Source organism: Chelon labrosus, assembly GCF_963514085.1.
Source record: "Chelon labrosus genome assembly, chromosome: 7".
NCBI lineage: Eukaryota > Metazoa > Chordata > Actinopteri > Mugiliformes > Mugilidae > Chelon > Chelon labrosus.
The window spans coordinates 21,551,744-21,572,819 of NC_140343.1; the positions used below are offsets into that span (position 1 = coordinate 21,551,744).

At 40.6% G+C, this 21,076-nt stretch overlaps 1 protein-coding gene across 5 annotated transcripts in view; it reads right to left on the bottom strand.

Annotated features, from left to right (window-relative positions):
* lpp (LIM domain containing preferred translocation partner in lipoma) overlaps window positions 1-21,076 on the bottom strand; it is a 167,488-nt gene that overhangs the window by 139,058 nt on the left and 7,354 nt on the right. For 2 of the 5 annotated variants that reach the window (XM_084547735.1, XM_084547734.1), the window contains exons 2-3: window positions 19,342-19,793; window positions 736-797 (exon numbers count right to left, since the gene is read on the bottom strand). The gene's annotated coding sequence lies outside the window, so the exon portion shown is untranslated. Of the gene's footprint in view, window positions 1-735; window positions 1,477-7,697; window positions 7,838-7,945; window positions 8,232-19,341; window positions 19,794-21,076 lie in introns of those variants that run through there. The other 3 variants (XM_084547733.1, XM_084547736.1, XM_084547737.1) reach the window with 3 other exon arrangements.

The window sequence follows — 21,076 nt, forward strand, 5'->3', positions numbered from 1 at the left end:
ATGAGAGGCTGCTAAACAGGGCCACATGAAAATGTGGCTGCAATGTCAACACAGAAAGATGTAGCCTCCAATACAACATTAAAGAAGAGATGCTGTCCTTTTTGCAGTGAGTAAACCATACTGAATGCAATAAAGTCAGTTATAGGCCAGAGGAAGAACATGTTGTGACTTCTGCAAAAGTCTAAATGAGGATCAAGTGTCCATTTCTGCCGACGGATTTTAAATGTCAGATCCTTTATAAATCTTAGATGAAAGCATTGACATCTACACAGTAGAACCGTAAATTGTCCTTTTTTTATTCTATGCACTCCAGCACTTATGAAAACTTTGTGCCTCCAAAAAAACCCCAATGCAACTCAACCGTTTGGTTGCTGGGGTGTATAACGCCAGTAGCTGCTAGTGGAACCTGGAGCTGCTAGCCTCAAACAACATTTTGCCATATATGCAGCAGGACCCAACTTCCCCATTAAGACTTGCTCATTTAACATGGCACATGGCATCGGATGTCCAAAAGCTCAGAGAGACAATAGAGAAACAATATCTCAGTTGTTAAGGAATTCTCACCCAAAGGTACACCCTGAACCCCAAGGGCCTAAAGTATTTATGATAGTCTTGGGCCTGAGTACATTCTACTACTACCTGACAAGAAAGTCAGAAAGAGGACAAAAAGAGCACAACAACAGGACAAACACACTTAGGTTGTATAAACAGCAAAAAAAAAAAAATCAATCTTACCTTTTCTCCTCTTTGGCTCTCTGGAATTTCTGGAAGACAGCTGAAGCCTTTTACTGTATGTTCTGTTGACATTGAGAAAACTCTGTGTTACTCAAATGGATTAGACAACTGTAATTGTGCTGTGCAGGACCACACCAGCTTGGTAAGCAGGTCTTGTCATCTCACAGACATTTTTTCCTGTGACTGTGTCATTCATCAGTAGAAAGATAAACCTTGGGCAGGCTCCGATAAATCCTGTATGAACCTGAGTGCAAGCTGTCCATTTAAATTTTAGTCTGTCAGGCTCCTGTCACACTGCTGGGAGCAATACTTCAACGCAAACAGGGAAAACAAGGCTGAAAACTGACGCCACAGAAAATATGTCAACAAAGTACAACAATTATTTAGAAGCGAAAAAATAGACTAAAATGTATTATGAATTTATCCCCGTCAGGTAAAGGACCAATTATGTATCCATTATGCATGTCAAGCATTTGATCACTATTTGGCAAATTAAATGTATGCCTTGTATAGCCACACAGGCATTTTCAATTGTCATTGCTTAAATGATGTTTAGTTAGGCTGAAAATGGGAACAAGGTAATGTCACAAACTCTAATTAGATGACTGCTGGAGTTTCAGGACAGTTTATCCTTATATTTATCTCTCCTGACAACAGGCAGAAAAATTCATTCTGGACCTCGCTCAGCACCGAAGTTTGGCCCAGACTGAGGTGTTTACAGATCAGCTGTTAAACCCCCTCCCAAACTACTCGCAGATTCATTTGATAATTATCAAAGATGTTTGATAGTTGGAATTTAATATCTGAATGATTATATCAGTATCACCCCGTGTTGACAAAGTCTCGCCAACCACTTAGTCATCTATATCCATTGAGCCTTCTAGTTGTTTTTTTTTCCCCTTAGGAAAAGTTTTACAAAGTTACAGCTGGTTCTTCTTTAACTTCTGAACCATTATTGCCACAGTCCAGACTAGAGTGTGAGGCAGTATATTGATAGCGTGCTGTTGCACCTCAGTTCCAATTCAGACATCCATTCCCAATAAGCACAGTCTGAAGCAAGTGAAAACACCTGTGTGGAAGGAGTATTGATCCTTAGGAGTTTGAATTTCAGTTTACACTACACTACACTGTATTTTTAGCTGATTACTAAGGGCCCGTCCACACGTACGAAAACGGTCTTTTCCCTCTCCGTTTTCGATCATCGTTTCAAGAAATATCTGCGTCCACACAGGTCCGTTTCAGCACGACCGAAAACGCTACTTCCTATTCCAGGCCTATAAGTGGCGCTGTTTCGGTTTCAGAAAATCACCAAAAATGGAGAGGAAGATGCGGAGCATGCGCACAAAGCTTGAGCGCTGTTTACAAATCGCCTTTTTTGCTCAGCGTGGTGGCACAGGAGCATGATATTTTGCCCTAGTAACCCTAATAGGCTCAATATCTTCTCCAGCATGAAAACTAGCATGTAGTCCGCCATTGTTGTTGATGTTGTTACGAGACGTCTCGCGGGAGGTGGAAGGCTGCTCGGGAGTGTGGCGATGACGTCATCGTTTTCCCCGTTTTAGCCGTCCACAAAGAAACGCAAGAGCTGCGTTTTCGAATTTCTCCACCCTGGGACCCGTTTTCAGAAAAGTGCGTTTTAGGGCAATGCGTTTACAGGATACGTGTGGACGAAAGGCCAAAACGATGAAAAACTTATGCGTTTCGGCGTTTTTGCGTTTCAGTGTGGACGGGCCCTAAGTCACTGTGTCAGATTAGACTACAGAGTGATACAGTCACAGAGTGATCTCCACACTGATTCCTGACCAGTCATAATTACGACCTGCATACTGTAATCAGGAAGTAGGTGCCAGGGACCGACTTCTAGAGGCAAAAATGTAAACAAACAATTCCATCAGCAGGGGTGTATCTGATACTGGCTGTCTTGTCTTTGAATGAATCTAGAAACTGAAAGGAAAATCCACTGTGGGTCCAAAGGCAGACAGCATGTGCTGCAAACAGTCAACGTCACAAAACACATTTTTGAAATTATCCTATGAGCCGAGAGACGGTACAACAAATCTCACAGGCCTGTATTTCTGTCCATGATGCAGCATTGGTTGTTGTCCACAGTGACAAACTACATAGAAGAAATGAATCAAATGCCCAACAAGCATTTTTTGGTTGTTATACCCTAGATCTTCCAGTGTAGGTTATTACGAAGGTTTACAACTGCTTCTCTGTTACACACTACCCTTTTTTTTTTTACACTAAAAATGTAAATGTATTTTAACCCTTATGTACCTTGTTGCTCTTACGTTTGTACTTTTATATACAGTAGATTTTATAGAATTTCCTTATTGTGGCCTTCACCATGGGTCTGAAAAGCAGACCTGACCATAAAGTCGACCTTGACTGTAATTTATATTGAGATATTGTGTGGTCTGAACCCTGCATAAGATGACGAGACAGTCTTTTAGTCAATTTGGCAGAAACTCGTTTGGTACTGTCAACAGCATTATTCTCTATTATACCATTACTGAAGTAAATATTCACTTACGACTGTAGCACTTCATTATTAAAATATAGAAAGCCGTCATGCAAAAAACATGAATGGGATGCACATTTGTACTTTTGTGATCTTGGCAGTTTAGTTTACGGCTGCTTTTGGTGTGTTGGGAATGAATGCACAAGGCTGGTTTGTGTGGTTCTGGGCTATAACTAATTCTCATTGTAATAATTATTTATTATTATTCTGTTGAGGCTCCTAATTAAACACATACTGTTTAAAAAATTTAGCAAACTGTATGCTTTCCACTTGAGAAATTACATTATATCTGATTAGCTGACTTAATGAGTAAATGTCTAGCATTAACGTGGGCTTGATACTTATCTACTCATAGTGCCCGCTTTCGGCTTCACAATTATTGTGTGTGGTTACATAACCAATTCAATATTATTAACAAGTCAGTTGTGCATGGTAATAAACATCAAGAACACTAACAACAGGAGACGTCACTTCCTTTTTGGTTGATAAAAACACTGAACAGCAATCTCTACTGACACATTTACCAACTCAAGCTCTAGCTGCTACACAGAGCTAAAGAATTATTCTGGGGACATTACTTTGATATTTACTTATTACTGGTATTTGAGAGCTATCTGTTTAAAACACAAAACAGGGGTCAGAAGGCCGCTGTACCAAACCAACAACTTGCATTACTTTGACACAAAATCTGTGCACTACATTACCACAAAAAATGTAAGACAGTTTCCATTTCCTGAGCTATCCAAGCAAATACGCCTACAACGGCTCGTCCACGTCACTGAGCGCATTCACAAGTTATAAGCAGATTGTTTGTGCACATACAGACCTATAAAACTGAATGAATTTCAATCAACTTTACGTTCAAAGTGGGTGTACGCAACCTTTGGTGTTGCATCCCAGCATGGAGGTTCTTGTTACTAACCTGCTGACCATGAAAATAATCTTTCCCAATTATGCTCAATAAAACCGAACTTCATTTATAGATATTGTGTTCAAATATGTCATCTTTATGTTTGAAGAAAATATATTAGGAAAACTGCAGTTATAGTTTACTGGTTAATTGAAAGATTAATCCACTACTCAGATTTAACAGATTGAAAAAATAATCATTTGTTGCAACCCTAAGTCCAAGATACTCAACCGTTCCCCCTGTTAAAATTCTCTTCTCAAATTCCTCTGCCATAACAGTTTCACTTTGGACAAGTCACTACTTACACTGCTCATTCATTTACAAAAAAATGTAAGGCTGGACAGAACACCTGCAGCAAAAACAAATCATCCTCACTGTGGTTGTCTGTAACCCACTGAACCTAGATTCAAAAAGGTTAAATTGTCAACGTTAATTTGTCTTAAGATCTAACTGATGTCTCAAGTCTCCACAGGACATGAATATAACACCATTAAACAAATATCTTGAAGCTAACCATTTTTAAAGTAACACATGACGTGTACAGCTTTTAGCGCTGGGTGATAGGCCAAATATATCATCTATCCGCGACTGGTTTGATGATGATTTTTTGTTGTCCGTTTTTTTTGCTTATTTAATGGCTGGCCTCCTTGGGAATTAATCTTTGCATCGTCCAGTTATGGTGACTGTTTGAGTCGGGCCATATTATGCATGTTTCTGTTGGGGCTGAAAAGCAACTGCAATTGATGAATCATATTCCATCTGATTCTTTAATAGCATATGTTGCCCACACCTGTTTTATCATTAAGAGGTTGCAAGCGGAGGCGTCCCTCATCTGATGCCATCATACTCTTTTCCAAACTCTTATTAAGACAGCTGTTTAACCGGTGTTTACAGATTATTGCTTATCAAATATCTCAAGGTGATTTATTATGTGTATAGGAGCTATAAAATATTAGTAAAATGAAATTATGTCAGAGGATGTCAGAGGATGAGGTGAAAGCAAATTCATTCAAACACAATATATATTTAGTGTGCAATAATCACAAGGCTAACAAGTAAATAACTGTGATGAAAGAATTATTGTGCTGTTTAAGCCACGTCTAACAGCACCAAGCAGGCAGCACACACAACCCTGCAACTAAATCAGCAAAAGCTGGTTGATGAACTGCTGGTGGCCATTTGGAAAGTCCGAACATGACACTCTGTCATAACAGACATCTAGTGCAAGAAACCTGCAAACAAATTCCTCTTATATCAGACTTTACTAGTTTTTATCTAAACATTTTTCATACAAACCTACCAGGGGGGCCCAGAGTGTGCCACACGCAAAAGTGTCCTTGAGCAAGACACTGAACCCCCAGCTGCTCCCAGTGCGTGGCACTGGTGTGTGAATGTGTGAGTGCTTGTGTGAGCGAATGGGTAGATGTGTCTGTGACTGTAAAGCGCTTTGAGTACCAATAGGTAGAAAAGCGCTATATAAAAGCAAGGCCATTTACCATTTACCATACATACAAATAAGTTACACATTATATTATATATTATCTGCACAGTTGTTGGGGTGTAGGGTGCGTTTCTGTCTGCAACAGTGAGTACTAATAAATAAAAGTAAATAAAAGTCCCTAATTTGTGTGTTTTAGTTGACCAGCAGGACGGCTGGATGGATTAAATCAAATACAGACGGCAGTAATATTGTGCAAACCAGTCTAATACATGTCATACCTCTACCTGAGAGCACAGCAGAAATTTGAAACAGGCACTGACATGTCCATGAAATGTCTACCCAGAATCCTCCACCACTCAAACATTCTGAAAAACTCTTTTAACCATTTTGATGAAAGTTATGTCTGTTGCAAAACCGTAGCCACAAACACGTCATTTACTGCAACCACCGTTGTTTGGATTTGAAAACATGCAGGGAAAAGTGCTCAAGGTGTACACAAGTAACTGATGATTCCATCTTCATCTATGTGAAGATGTTCTGCTGTTTTTATCATAGATATGTTTTCTCTTTATGTATCAGTTGCTTAGTTCTGTGACAAGAGCATCACAGTAATAAATGAAAGGCAAAAATACGTCGACCACACTGACTGTAGATTATTGAGAAGAACACTATTCTGGTTGCGGTAGCAGCCATGCAGGTGGTGCTTTCTAAAAGCCAACCATCTCCTCTAAATCTGTGCTTTTTGAGTCTGGGAAACTGACGCTGTTCCTGTAGATAGATAGAAGGACATCCTCATTAAAATATGCCAAGAAACACAAACAGCAGAATAACTTGACTAAACCTACCAGGGGGGCCCGGGCTCAAAGGCAGCTGAGACACTCATCTTTTAACTTTAACATCATCAACGCTGTCAAGCGCATCCTTTTTAGCCAGAGATTTTAAAGACAGTTCCGTTTAATGTTGCCTGAGTCAAAAATGTGTCGGAGCGACGCGGATGCATTCGGTTTGATGACAGCCCTCTCGGGGGACCTCTGTGTTATTGATTTAAAATTCACATCTGAGTCAAAAGTTTGAATTTAGTCTTTTGGAGAGGAAAGAGACACTTATTTTTCTTTTCATGGTAGAACAATAAAGTCTGGACCAACATTCTTGTTGCACTTGCGAAGGGGGAAATGACGTTAAAGCTGCTTACCTACCTAAGTTTTCACTTAAGTCAGCTGCTGTGTGAGGAAAACTTCCGCAAAATGTCATTTCTTGAACGTTGACCATGTAAACAAATGAAACACCTCACACTTTTTGCACAAGCACACAGTGCTGACTAGAGAATACAGTCTGCACATTGTACACTGATTAAACATATGCTTTTATTTATTGGTGATGCATATGTCACAGTAATTCTGCAATGCTTAACCTTCTCATATGCTTAGTCCTCATGTCTAAACTCCCAGTTTATTTTAAGGAATCAGATAGATTTGGTAAAAATGTAAAGCCTTTAACTGGGTGGAGCAAAGTATGGCCTGTCTGTGTGTCATAACTCAGGCCAGTGATGGTTTCCTGCTTTTCTCTTTCATCCAAACCACAGCTATAAGTATAATTAGTCTTCAAGAGAGATGAACGTTACATATACGCAGCATCATGTGTGTCCCTAACAACATATATATGTGCAATGAATGTTTTTTTCTCTTATAAGACCCCGCAGTTTCCAGTAACTTCAAACCACACACGGTCTATAAAGTTAATACACAACGTGGCGACTCTGCTGTCGTAAACAAGCTAGTCCACGCGCACCACCGACTAAACTAGCTAACATTTATTCGTTTAACCGTTGAACTGCGACACATTTCTCCGCGGACAGGGGCTCTCGTGTCCCTCCGGTGACAGCCTGTCTTCCGCATTGCTCAGCAGCGGACCACTCGGCTAAAAACAGAAACCCCCCTCCTCCTCCCCAGAGACGCCCCGAGTCCCGTTTAGCAAAAAGTTGACGGCTCAACACTGTCTGATATTTCCCCCCGCATGACCGAGTCTGTGGCTCAGCGCAGGCTAGCGACAAGTTAGCTTCGTTAGTATCCCCGTGTTAACATTCCTACCGGCCAAGGCTACGGAGTCGAGTCCACGCCCTCATTGTGTACTCGGTCCGAACCGCTACAGTAAAAAATCATATCACATCCCAACGAGGCCGAGCAAACTAAAAGGCGAAACCCCGGTCCGACAATAAAAACAGGGGGAAAAGGGGGGAAAAACGGCTTAAATATCGGTCGCGCAGAAAAGTTACACCACTCCACAGACGCCGCCGGTGTGTCTGAAGCATTAGAGTGAGCTGGACAGTTTCGCTTACCTCGCTTTCTAGGAAATATAGCAGAGTTTGAAGTCCCACCAAAAAAAAGTGAAACTTCTTGGTCCAAATTCTGGGAGAGTTGTAGGCAGTGACGTCACGCGGTGAAATTCCAGCCGTCTCCGTCAGTGGAGAGGTTTGCCCATGTAAGGCAGCAGGCCAAAACACTGCGGCCCACAGGCATGCACGCTGGAGCCGAGGAAGGCCCGATGACATGCACGTCAACAGCCTGAATCATGACTCTGCCCTCATAAAAATAAATGCCATAATAACTAAAACACATCATCATCACGCACACATTTCTAGCATGCAGCGAGTGGACACCTTTAAAAAAAAATATATGGTAGTTTAACATAACAACATAGTGATTATTCACCAGATCTGAACACTTGACTTTCTCATGATTCCTTTCTGTTTTGTCACAAACTTTCAGTGCGAAGGAGCACTTCTGAGGCGTCTTTGCTCAACGTGATCGAACGAGGTGCAGTGTAAACTGCAAGGTGCTCGCTAAAAGGGAAGCGGGCCGCCAAGTGTTTTCAGTGCTAACTTGGAGCGCTCATCCAGTGAAGTGTGAATTGCCACATGTCATAATCTGAGCAGATTCAAATTCAAAACTTTACGTGCATGTCCTGTCATGCACTGTCTATCTTCTGGAACACTGAGAACGTGCTCATGAGCGTCTCTGTACGCTCACTTGCCAGTTCATTAGGTACACCAGTGAAAACAAATGTATTCTAATACAACAGTGCTGCACTGTTCTAATGTTCGGTTTGCGTTGAAACAGCGTCAGGAAGGTGGATGATTATTTTGCAGGATGTAGTTTGAGGCGCTGTTGAACTGGACTGAATTCAACACTAAATTGTTTGGCCTATCCCACAGACTAACGTGGATTAGTCAAAATAATAGAAACGATTCAATAGCACCAAAAAACCACAGCCTCCACAATGAAAACAAAGTTGAGTCAACAGCTCTCTCAGTTATTTTACTTAATACCATAAGCTTCACAAAGACAAGATTTAGACCAGGACTATTATATTAGAATGGATTTGTTTTCATTAGTGTGCCTATAATCCGGCAAGTGAGTGTACAACTTAACGCCTTTTCTTTCTAATATTATTTCTGAAATATATTTGAAAATTATGCACCATAGCCTATATTTAAGCATGACATTTAACAGCAGACAGTAGTGGTGAAGGTATATAAGCCCGCTGTGACTCTGTAGCTGCAGTCTGTCTCCAATAAGTAGCACTAGGACAAAGTGTTCAACTTAATAACTGCCTGGACGTTATTCATTTGTTCTTGCCATATTAGATTTACCCGTAAATTTCTTTCCCCTATCATCATGATTTGGAGGCTTTGCATGCATGCACGCACCGCACACTTCCGCCAGGCCTTAGCGCTTGCACTCTCGTCACAGTCATAGTCAGCAATATATGGAGGATTTTCCCTACTTCATGGCTGAAGTATTAAGTAATGAGCTCCACAAGTGTTTGGACAATGGCACTTACTGTATATGTCTTTTACTTACGACATGGTTGATTTTAGCCACATATACATACTACATTCTACACAGAATATACTTAAAGGCTTTTTTTTTTTCCTCAGCCACAGACATTATGAGTTGTCATATAAGGAAATATATTAGTGGTTATAAAGGTAAGGATGGTTCCACTTTACTCAAGTATCAAGGGAGCCCTGACTGTCACGACAAGCCAGCAACCATGAAACTGAAGCAGTTAAATGTTATGGTGGGCTCTTTTGCATTTAGCATATAACTAACATTTGCCATTCTCCAACCAAACCTATTAAAATGTGAGTGGTCTAACTTTGTGAAGAGAATATAAAGTTAATATGGTATATGTTGTCCATGTCAAGGAAACACAGACCAACATTAGTACAGATCTTGGCTGATGTTTATGGCCAGATAATATCTAATGTGTTCAATATTCACATGCCAAGTTTGTTCTCCACCAACTCAAAAGTCTGCACTAAAACCTTAAATTTGGGAACTGATGGACCAAAACAACAAGTTGTAATACAAAGAGTTCGGCAATAAGACCGTTTTCACACAACACCATGTGACTATGTTAAATAATAATGACGGCAAGCTTCCGTAAAGTGTCCACTGGCTCCTCACCTAAATGAAATACAGATTTCATTCATGTCTTTATGTGAAAAAGATCTCCTCTGTGCGCAAACCTGTGTTCAAAAAACATTCTTCACATACCAACAAAGCTTTTTTAGAGTAGATGAGGCGTCATGCTCTATGGATGGAGTCGACGGGAGGTGGTGGGGGTGGATGGTGGGCTTACAAAGCGCACTGATCTGCATTTTCAGTACACTTAATTTTGATACTTCCATTACATTCCTGCACATATTTAATATATATTTGGTAAATAAATAACTTAATGGTGGCTCTGCTGCATACAGTTTTCACATGTATACCATATGAGTCCCCATGATATTAAGGATACTATTTAATTAGTGGCAGGTCTGTAAAAAACCAAAGGCCTCCAATCAATATCATGTCTCATTTTTGGAGAAACATTCTATCAAATATTATTTAGTTGAAAAATATTTCAACTTATTCTAGTTTATAATGACTGGGCACTCGTTATCCTCTGCTTCACCTGAATTTCAAGATGCTCCGTCGCCCCGTGTCAGTAAAAGCTCAAAACCCTTCTGATGTTCGACGCAAGCGATCCACTATCAGAAGTTCAACAAAGCGGTCGCTTCATGTGAGCTTTGCCTGACCTCGGTGATCTCTGCCTTGCAAACTACACAATTAGTTTGCATGCGTGTGATTGCATGCAAATACGATAACTGCTGTTTCCCCTGTTCTCGTAGCTGTATCACAGTATTGTCACTCATAATGCTCACATTGTGCGTCTCTTGTGTGTGTGCAAGCCAATTCATTCGGTTATGGTTGGTGTTATCTCCTCCGAAAGTGCGTTTGATGAGGTGAATGATACAATTAATAATTCACCATGAGGTGCGGTGAGGAAACTATTTAAAAGAAATTTGTTTTAGAGGCCAAATGTAAAATGGAGCCATTCTCTCTGAGCCATATCTTTTCAACGATAATTCTTACTCCACTGCAACTGATTACATTGTGCTCCAAGCTGTGAATATATATTTTTTTTCATCGTGCATGAAGAAAGCATAAACAGCACTTGCAGATCGAGCACGCTGATAAAAACCAAACGATTTGAGCTATTTTAGTGTCTTACCCATGCATCCCCTCATCTCAAAGTTCCAGGGCAAACTGAAAAAGGTAATCTCATTTGTAATGTGTGACAGCTTATTTGCAAGTGTGTACACTGGCAATTTTTTAATGGGCCCGCCAGTGATTCTTCTTCCACTCTTAAAGCTGATTTCACAAAGACACCCTGGAACAGTTTAGATGACACATTGCCATCGCCTGTGAACTCAAGTTATCAATCAAGCACCAATTAACATGCTCGGTTAGAGGAAATCAAGGGCTCTTTGATGTTCGGCAGTCAGGGAGTGGCGCTACGCATGTCACTGACATGATGGGTTTCAATTTTATCCACAACACATGAAAAGAAACATGCTCACAGGCAGAGTCCACCACAACAGATATTTCACACTGAAGATATGTTCGATTTGTGATTGAACTTTGTCATGTTTAACATTACTAATTTTAACTGCAGCCAATAGAAAAAGACAGTCGGTATAAGCAACGACCTTTGTCGAATTTTAGTGTTTCAATTGTTCCAGCATCGGATATCCTGTTTTATTTGCTGGTTGTAACAGTGTCTTCTACCCCCACACCACTTCCTCTGAAGTAGGTGAACCTCAAACATTATACAGAACACAGCAGCTGCACTGCCGTTGTCTACTTCCTCATAGAAGTGTGAGTGAAAGGATCTGTTTTACATCACATACTTACTGAATAAGAAAACGAGAAACTGATTGTCTAAATACAGCCCTCTTGGTTTCAAAAAGGCCCAGTTTTCAGGAATCAAAGGCTGACGATGATCTCACGCAGACTGCATCCTGACATGTGAAACCGAAATGAACGGAGTGATGTTTTTGTACATTTGTAGGTAATTTCATTAAGCCTCTGACATTAATCGTCAGTAGGGAGACAAGTCCAGGTGCTTTGCACAAAAACAGCACAGAGATCTTTGTAGGAAAAAAAAACAAAAACAACAAATGTGTCTGGGAACTATGTATGCTCTGTTAATTAGAGCTGAGATAGCAGAGATTAGTCTTCAAGCACAACCATATTACAGAGAGTCATGCCAAATAAGGAAAAACAAAAGTAGGAGACAGGCAGACTCACTACAAAAACAATGTCCCAAAGCTACTAATCAAACAACTCCCGATCTAGATCTAGACCTCAGATTACGCTAATGAATTCTAATTCTTATGTTTTAGCATGTAAATATGTATTAAAATGGTAGACAGAGACAATCCCTGCCTTTAGCGATGGTTTTAGCATAAATGATCCGTGTTTGCCTGGTTCATACAGCACCTTTGAAGCATTTTTAAAGTGGCAGGATTGTGTTGTTATATCCTGATATTTATTTATTTTTTTGTGACTTTCGATTCAATGTCATCATTGTCATCTGAACTGTCTTGCCTTTGAGAAAAATGCATTCAGCAGGCTCTGTTTCCCACCAATAAGTGAAACACTTTATCAGTCAAAATCAGGACTTATCATACACAGTATGTTTAAAACAGTATTACAAAACACATATACACCTGAATCCATTTTGAACCACAGAACCAATGAACACGACACTTGAAGTAGGTAAGATTTAAAGGCTTGAGTTTTGCTACTGAAAAGAGGAATTTTCTGTTGGAGACAGAGGCGTGCAGGCTGAACAGGCACAGTGTTCCTTTCCAGTTGTGGAGTGTAGGGGATGGTCAGGAGGGTAAGTTGAAATAAAAATCAATAACAGTTGTAGTGAGATGGAATTTGGAGATTTAAAACTAGCCTTTTAGTGTAAGTTCTGCAGAGCGGTAGCTACTGCAACAACAGAAGGACAAATGCTTGAACACAACAGCAGCAGCAACTGCAAAGATTAAAGTCAGCAGACAGACTTCTGTTTATTACAGAAGTACTGTGTATACCTAGCCTTGTAGAACCAGACTCAGTTTTGATCAGAATATCTGTCTGGTAACACACAATTTGGTTTTTATTATGAGGCATGTTTTAATTACAAAAAACATAAAAAATAAATAAAAAAAATACATCTGCACGTAACTGGATAGTCTTACAACAAATAAGAGCTCTTATGTTGTAAACGAATTCAACTCCACAATGCTCAGATGATGTGCATAACTATCTTGCTGTTACTCTTCTGTCCATCACTGCATAAATCCTGCCCAAACAATATGACTGGCTGGGAAAATCTTTGCTGGAGCACAATTAATTCCCAAGGGAGTGACTCGAGACTAACTTTCCGCCATAAAAATTTGGTGAGCGGAGCAAGTTGGGCAGGCTTCCAGCCTAGCATGTACCTACAGTTAGCCAAAATTCACAAAAACAAATAACTGGACATACAAGAACTTGCTTGGTTCATACAGCACCTTTGAAGCATTTTTCATCTTTGAATGACGTTCTAGGCATTTTGAACAGAAATATGGTGGTTCTGAGGCCAAAATGTTGGTTCCCAGTCAGACCAAAACAGTCATCAAAACTACATTGCCTTGTTGTCCGATGAAACTCAACTTTTAATGTTGTCGTGTACATCGATGAATTTTACAACAGGCAAATTGTATGCATAGCTGAATAGCAGAAGTTTATCACATTTCAGACTATGTGGTGTGTGGAACTGGGTTGCAGTCACAATGTGCCTGTTTGCTACAGGTTACGATGGGTTCTCCAACAGAACTGGTGCACAAACAAGAACCAAACTGGTCCTCTGTTGGTTGAAAAGCGACATCAGCGTAGAGCAAGAGTGTATATTACTGTTTATGAATTCAACCTTTTAGTTCAACCGTTTTATTATTTTTTTTTTCAAATTTTTCAAAATCATGCTTATCCAGGCTTCCTTAAGCATGCTGTAAACTGTTTTATTATACTAGTATAGGTATGTTTTGAGCCCTGGCATTTCCTGAGGTCTCATGTGTACATACAATAAAGCACTGTATACCTACGTACACAAAGAAAGAGGTGAGTTGTACAGGCTTGACAACCACATCCAGACTGTGCAACTCTCAAACAACCATGTTTTGGAAGCACACAACTCCGAATAGATTGATCTCCTCCAACTCTAACCAAGGAAGTCAATACAGTGCTTCAGTTCCTGCAAGTTTATTTTGTTGGTCGGGATGCAGGGATATTAAACGGCATATTCTCTCAAAGGTAAAGGCAACCAGCGGACCAACGTCTTTATGCCGGCATTCCTGTGCTGTGAAATTCCAAACAAGCAGGAATGTTATGGGGGCATTCCTAAAATCTGAGGGCATGTAGTCAGACTGCACCTGTGAAACAACATCAACAGTGAATTAAAAAAAAAAAAAAAAGGTAAAGTGGAAGGTCAGCCTTACAAAGAAGATTGTCATTACCTACCACAAAACAAAGGTAAACCTGAAGTTGTTGCCCCTTAAAACAGGATGCCACCATTTGTTTTTATCATGTTTGGTTAGAAAGCCTACACAATCTGATACTTTCATCCAAGCAACAAACATCTTTAATTATGCATGCACTGTTTGTCTACACTAAAAGAACGGCAAAGCCGCTGAGATGGTTAAGACAGCAAAATCATTATCAAAGTTTTAAAAGCCTGTTAGTGTAAAATATCATTTGTGAGAACTCAAAGTTGGAAACACAACTGATATCAACAGATTTTTTTGCAGTGGGATTACATTTAATTAATGCCTTTAAGCTTTTGTATAAAAAGGTATCATGCCCAGTACTGAAGTCCTTACAATTGGTTACATTTCTTATAATTATGCAGTATTTCAACCACAGACACCACAGTTATCATAAAACTGCATGGATTTGTCAGATCTGTATGAGCACATGCCTGAACTTTGGGTTCTTGCCCAAGGACATTTTGGCAAGTCTCCTAAATTGAATAATAAAAACACTGGTTCTAGCCTCAAAGCCAGACCAAACTTACCCCACCCCAAATATTTCTGTTGGAAAAAAAGCTTGAGCCGTTTCCTTGGGAACTTATTCTGTTCTGTCAGGGACCTGCCAACCCATCAAATTGCTTGGATGTGTTTTAAATGATCTTATACTGGCCTGGTAGAGTTTCTTGAAGACGAAGAGTTGGGAAATCTGTGCCTTTTAAAGTATCTGTCTTCTCTAAAATGCGGACGTTGTTCTCTTCAAAGGAGTGTCCTTCGTTGTTCAGGTGTAGATGGACCGCTGAAGAGTCCTGATCTCCTGCTTGTCGAGACCTGGCTCGTCAGGAAACAGTTCAGTGTTTCAGGGTGTTGGGGCGGGTGTTCCAGGTTAGTATGCACCTACAGCTAGGTAAAATTAGCAGACTGTAGTAACAAAGCCACTTTTTGACTAATAAAAAACAGTTTGGTTCTGGCATTTCTGAGCTTTAGCTTTGATAACGTTCAGTAATTGGACAATTATTGATAACTAGCATAGACAGTGACAGATGTAAAGGGATTTTCACCACAAACCAGACAGACAAGTCGTATGGCCAGGTGAGTCCTACCTCCGTCGACAGTACTGAACCTGAAGATCACAGATCCTGGAGCTGAGTCAACGGTCAGCAAATGGTCAACGGACAGCAAATGTTTGTTGTCCGTTTGTTTTTGCAGCCATTTAAACTAAGCCATTTAAAAATATTTCATATAGGTTCCCAGATTACTTTTATTATATTATTAATGGACAGAGCAGTCCAGTTTCTGCTTTTTAATGTCTTTGGGAAAACTGCTAACGATGCTAAGGGACTGTAGTGTACCTCAGTGTCGCGTCACAGTTGAGGAGCGGCCACCGACCCTGGCTTTCAACACATACAGTATAAAACACATGTACAGACTATTCTGATAAAAAACAAGTGTGCATTCTTGTAAAAACAAATAAAACTTGCATGTTAACATAACATACCAGAAAGAATGTATATAATTGTATGCCTAGAGCCAATGGATGGATTTTTTTTTAGTGAGTGACTATAATGTGCTTTACTGACCTCTGCTTACAGCTTTGTGCATGGATATCCTGAATTGTGTGACTGTGCGGATAGCCTATTAAACAGAATTTGGAAACCCTCCAGGAACATAAAAAGCTCAGGTTGGTTGATCTGTCTATTTGTTCTGGCAGAAATAAACTATCAATAATTCATCAGCCTACTAAAATCCTGACACAATGAAATATTGCACCTGAACGCCCACTAGATATATTTCATTCCAGACATTAAAGATTACGCTGTGTTTTTAAACAGTGAAGTAGCGGTCTCTTTAAATCATCTCGTAGTCTGTTCCTCTCTCATAAGTATATTTTCTCTATAAATGCCAGCTAATGCAAAGCACCAGATTTGGCTATTGTGACCTTTATTATACTTGATAGCGGCAGCTATGAATACCAGGGAGCTCCATGCTGGCACAACAAAGGCTAGTAGTGGAGCTAGATTATAGATATGCGTGACAGCAGGTAAGTGAAAATGACAAGCAAGTATTATCCTTTACTGATGTTATAATTACCTGCCGTCAACTGCCTCCGAAAGGTTATCTTACACACCGACGACCTGGAAACGCTCCAGGAAACTGCACTAACGCAATATATCTGGTTGTTTATGGGAGGACTGTCATTTCAAATCCATAAGTGTTGAAAACAATTTATGTGACAGTGACACACTTGATAGATAGATTGATTGATAATCTATAAAGTCAAGCTGCTTCACTCACGTTCCCAGAGGGCTACATTTTAATCGAATATTATTCTTGGAAAAATAAAGTGGTTTTGTTTGTCTGAAGACAGTGCACTCTTTTCCACTTCCAGGCCATTTTCTCTCCCACATCCTGCTGATAAGAATTACTGCAAGGCATACTGTAGAGAGTAAGAATGCTGTGAACTGTCGATCTGATATTTCTAAGGGAAAGGCTAGAAATACTGTATGTTAGTTTGTCGAGATTGTCCTATAAAGGGGGGGCTGGAGCCTATCCCAGCTGTCACTGGGCGAGAGGCGGGGCACACCCTGGACAGGTCTCCAGTCTATCACAGGGCTAACACAGAGAGACAGACAACCATTCACACTCATATGCACACCTACGGCCGATTTAGAATCACCAATGAACCGAACAAGCATGTCTTTGGATGGTGGGAGATGGAGTACCTGGAGAGAACCCACGCAGACACAGGGAGGACATGAAAACTCCACATAGAAGCCTGGATTTGAACCCGGAACCTTCTTGCTGTGAGGCATCAGTGCTAACCACCACACCACTGTGCCGCTCCAATATAAGCATCAGTGAAATCAAATCAAGTTTGCATCTAGAATGTTGCAAAGGGAAAAAAAGGTCCCTTTTAAAGAATTGGGTTGATCCTGCTTTTGTTAATTTGAGGCAGGCCGAAATTACATCAGATGACAGCATAATCCGACATCATTATCAACATCAAAATGTGTTTGACGCTGTTTGGCCTGGGGCTGACGGCAGTGCAGCCTCTCTAACGGGATGATATGGATTACACTTTGCAAACCGACCTTGCCCCCCCTCTCATTTTTTTTTTATGCCTGCCAGTCGAACACACTGATGACCGCGTGTGTTGCATCGCTGCCAAATAAAACCCAAATATCCCTCTGATGATTAAGGTCACTCATACACTGCTCTACAGAAGCCATCCTCTTATAAGCCCCACAGAGCAGGAGGAGAGGGGGTGGGCGGGTTGACCCCTTGGACTCAAGTCCCTCTTGATGTCTTCATCATTATGGCTCTTCAGCGCTGCCCAGGTTCTTTCTGCCTCTCTGTGGCTCCCGGGGACAGGAAGAGGACAATACAGTAATCAAAGTTTTCCTCTGAGGCAGTGTGACCTGTTGTTGGCTTTCATTCATGTGTCAGTTAAGAGGTTTAAGCTTCTTCATGAGAAGTTTATCCCTGGATCACAGGGATCTGCGGGGCTCACCGGTCATTTAACATCAGTATCCCAAGAGCTCAGATTGTCAGGACTGCTTTATTCTGAAATATGATGGAAATGTGTTGGACTAATTTGACTTTAGCAGGATTGACTGAATATTAGTCCACTCAGCGCCACTCATCCAATGGATAATCCCATGGCTGCGATAAACATACTGCACATGGACAGATCTTCTGTCAAACACTCAGTTATAATAAATATATATATATTATTTTCCTCAAATAGTTAATTCTTCTCATAGAAGTGTATGTTCTCATACATTCACATCATATCTTTCCATACTGGTGACAGCATTTCTATGCAGCACAGTGCCTGGTGCTGACACAGTAAAGCTGTGCAGCATGTAATGCTGGTAATAGTAAGAGCTTTGGGAGTTCTTACCCGGTGAGGTGAGCTTATCTGCACAGACAGCATGTGTATTCATTTAATCTGAGTCCAACATCAGGTGTCAAGTACGATTACACACTGATGCACATGCATTCTGCAAAATGGTTTTGCGTTAGCACTATGGATTCACAAGCACACAAGTTCTTCCTCTCCAATAATAAGAAAGATAATAATAGATAATAATAAAACTGGTGGTGTTTTGCTTTTGCAAAGGAATAATAAAACTGATGCTTTTGCATGACATGCAGCTGCACTCAAATTACTTGATACTGCCAAAAGACAAAAAACTAAATATGATTTAACACTGATATCAGGTTTTTTGTTTTCAGACTCTGCGTTACTGTTGTCAGGATTTTCCTCCCTAATTTTCTCTCCAGCAGCAACATTACTGACCTTCCTATTGGCTGTGCCAGGTTGAAGTGACAGCTGGTGTGATGTAATAACACCCCCTCCACTAGACAAGTTATAAAGAGCAATATCTAGTTCCATGGATTGAGATAAGCTTAGGTAGATTAATGCTCCGGGACACTGAAATGTTTGTTGTATAAAAGCTCTGTTTATAAAACAATGTGTCATTGCTGTATATGAAAAACTCTGATCTGACAGATGGCCTGAGCTCCAGGAGTTCCTCCACGTTAAAGGCACTGCTAGTCTATGGTCTGCGCTCCTGTGGCTTAATGGGATTTTAGAATCTTCATTCAAATGAATTATATATCGAAAAAAAAACTGGGATTATTTTACAGGCTGTTTAATCTCCTCTTTTTTTCCCAAAACTGAGCCTGCCCCACGGTTTTAGCATTCGTGGAAAAGTGGAGCGACTGTGAGTGCTACAATCAATGAACGCTAGAGTGCAGGCGGCCTATCAGCTCAGAGAGCCAGAGAGATGCCCTGTGGACCGTTTCACTAACGTGAAGCGTGCTCAGTCGATTTGACTCACTTCAGCCCGGCTGCCGTGCCCGCCTTTCCAGAAGCATTCCCATCCTGCTCAACGACGACAGACACGAGGCTTCACCAGCGCTGCACCGCCACTGCGAGACAGATCCGGTGCCCTTTTGCACTGTGGAACAGCTTCATCCCTCCAAGCTTCATCTGCCACTCAGGGTAGAGGCTCGAGCACCAGTCAGCCTCTGCATCTCGGATCATCTAGCTACTCGCCAGATAAATACAACTCTGGTAAAAACACTTCTTCTTTCTGCTGTGCACTGGAGCTTACCACCAAAAGTTGACTGAAAAGGTTCTTTGGAGCTGCAGAAGAGGTCCCTTCAATTCCTGAACCAGGCTTTCAATTCAAGATTCGGCGGCAACTCCTGATTCCCACTACAGATCCCAGAATGCCTCACTCCTTCCAGCAGAAAAAAGGTGAGACTTCTTTTCTTCTGTTTCTTGACACTAGAAGTTCAAATGACAATATCTGACATGAATGAACGTGGTACGTAACTTTGCTGCAAAAGAGGACGGATGCAATTTAAAATTCTGAAACCTGAACATGTGACTTTGGAACGCTAAATTAGCACAGGTAGCGAAAGCATAGCCTGGGTAATAAAATGCTTTAAAATGCTGCACAAATGTCTCTTTTATGTATAATTTCGGTCTACCCAACAAAGCATTATATTTGGTTATGTCATTATGAGCGGGATTCTTACTTGTCCAGCATAAGGTAAGGAAATAAATAAATGTGTGTCATTTTTCTTCTGCAGTAAGACAAATTAACCTCAATAAATCAATTTCCCCTCTTACTGCAGATATTCAAAAAGCATATTAGCAGTATCACACCTCAACAGGGGTTTACAACCAAACACCTATTCCACACAAAGGCTAGAAACACTGTCTTGCTAACACCTGCGTAGATAAATCTGTATATTTACATACAGCTTTTATGTCTGTGAACTAATCTCTGAGATCAACCCAACATGAATGGTTTGCTCAGTCACACCATTACCAAGCATGCAAAGTAACAGTAAAGGACACACAGCGTGTATGGGTCGTGATAAAACAACTGACATCTGATAAGCAAATGAGAGTGCCAAATCCAATAAATAATGCCCTCACAGGTTTTATCAGCACTATGTAAAAACATGTAAAATAGACATTTAACGTGAGCCACTATACAATATGTGCAATCAGATAAAAGTTTTTGATTGACTTTTGATTTTCATGCCAGCCGTACACTTCAAGAATCTTCCCCCGTGTGCACGACTGAGAAAAAAGAGGAATTTTTTCATCTGAATAAAGACTCCTTACCATCAAAAGTCTTTGTAAAAGCCAGACCCTTTATTTTCAACGTTTGTATTTTACAGTTCACAGACCGTTAATGCACAATGCGATCCGCACTCTTGTTGGAAAATTGAGTCGGTTGACGTTCTGTTACCAATTCACGTGTGATACAAAGAGTTGCTTGTGGTCCCGTGCATGCAAAGCGCAACATATTTCAAAGTGCAGCAGATATCAGAAGAGAAGTGGCTGCCTGCGTGATGTAGAACAGATAACAATTATGTGAATGTGTCGAGCACAGGAGATGTCACAATCTCAACTTCCACCTGGCATTTCCTGGGCTGTAGAGATGCTTTTAATGAAAACACAGAGGGATGCAGTAACTGTTAGTGAGGCTCAATTACAATAAAAAATACATTTCACAGCAAAAGATTTTTTCATCTTAAACTTGCATAAATGTG